Genomic DNA, 1954 nt, shown 5'->3' on the forward strand with positions numbered 1-1954 from the left:
CTTAACTAATGTATTATCTAAGTTAGATAATAAATACCATCTGCACCACACCATCACACTGTAGCCCAAATGTCATGAGCGAGATGATAGTATCACGTTCCCAACCCCCCAAATCTTCCAAAGTTCCTTCATGGGCCCAAAGCAATAGCTGTTTAATTAAAACAAACATTTACAATAGCAGAATCTAAAGACAGAGATACTGACAAATAAATAAACATAAAAATCTTGGCTATAATACACGATCATCATTTATAAAATTGGTAATATCTCATGTACCTGGAACTTTATGGAAAACCATTTCACATTTCATCATTTGGAATCAATAAAGGTTTTTCTAAGTAAAATTCTTTTATACTTCCTAAGCCTGGCTTAGAAAGTGTTTGCTCCTGCTAAGGGTCCATTTATCTGACGGTCAAGTTTCCTTTTGTTCTGCCAATGGGCACCCTTTTACCCCATCATTCAGCTTCCTCCTTTAGTTTTTTATGGGCTTGGAAACCAGACAGTCATGTTTATTAGACAGTTTGAAAATCGAGAATAAATAGGATTTTAATGAGTGGCTCTGTGTTGCTAACCTATGCGTAAAATGTATGGGCTTTGGGAAATGGCTATTATTCTGGTTTTCTTCCAGGTTCTGGGGTGGTTGGGATGCTGTTAAAGTCAGGCGGCATGGTAGTGCAAAAAATCGAATATACCCACCAGCCACTGATTAACTCTATGATATAGCATGGATTTGTTGTTCTTCTTTAAAGTAGCACAGAGGGGTGCCTGGGTGGCTCAGTCAGTGAAGCGTCTGCCTTCAGCTCAGTTCATGATCTCATGGCTTGTGAGTTCAAGTCCCACATGGGGCTCTCTGCTGTCCATGCAGAGCCCACTTCAGATCCTCTGTTCCCCTCTCTCTCTTTCTCTCTCTCTTCAAAATAAATAAAAACTTAAAAAAATAAAAATAAAGTAGGTACGGAGAGGGTATGGAGAATTATTTGAAATGGATAGTCCATAGGTCAAGTAAACAGATTGACACTTGTTACATGCAGGGAGCCCTTTGAGAATTCAGGTGTTTTAAATCCATTGGTTCCCACCTACTGCCCCCCCCCTCCGCCACCCAATTCAATCATCTGGAGATATGGTAGCAGAAGACCATCCAGTGACCTCAAATGCCAGAGCCAGCCCAACCCACCTAGACTCTGCCAAGCCTCTCATATTCTGTGTTCTTAAAATTCAATATAGCCCCACCCCACCTCCACACAAATGAAATTTAGCCTATGCCTCCACCAATTTATAGATGCTGGTACAGTTGTTTAAGGACATATTAGTCCCTCTTCAGATCTTGAAACCTAGACTATTACTCCAAATGGGATATTTGGCTAAGGCTATTTAAGGTTAAGGCTATTTAAATTGGATAGCCATCATCTTCAAGCGACCAAAATGTGATCGACAACAACATAAACTGTAAAAAGGCTTATCATTGAATTAGCAGTAAGTCTAGAGATAGATGATTCCAGAGTTGGTTGAGTAGCTCAATAAAGTCATCAGTGGCTCAGGTTCTTTCCATCCATCTGCTGTGCCAACTTCACACATTGGATTTCATTCTCAGCCTTGTAGCATAAGTCTTGAGAGCTGTTGTTATTTTCTCTCTTGTAATGCAAGGGTCTGACTTAGGCTTTGGTTGACCAGTCATCTTGAATAAACACTTTACCAGCCATAGGACTAGATAGAGAGATCTTGGTTCGTTTCTATAACTGACCATTTGAACCTCTTGTTTCTGTTTTTCCCCCCTCTTCCCACTTTAAATTCCCACTCTTGTGTTAAAATTCACCAACAGAGAATGAATCCATGAAACCCTGCCCACAACCCCAATAAAAGGAGAACCCCAGGCATTCTCTCCCTCTCTCTCTCTCTCTCCCCCTCACAATGACCTCACTGTGCAGCCCTAGGGGTGCTATGTAATTTCCAGGTC

This window comes from Neofelis nebulosa, chromosome 9, assembly GCF_028018385.1.
Source record: "Neofelis nebulosa isolate mNeoNeb1 chromosome 9, mNeoNeb1.pri, whole genome shotgun sequence".
NCBI classification, from domain to species: Eukaryota; Metazoa; Chordata; class Mammalia; order Carnivora; family Felidae; genus Neofelis; species Neofelis nebulosa.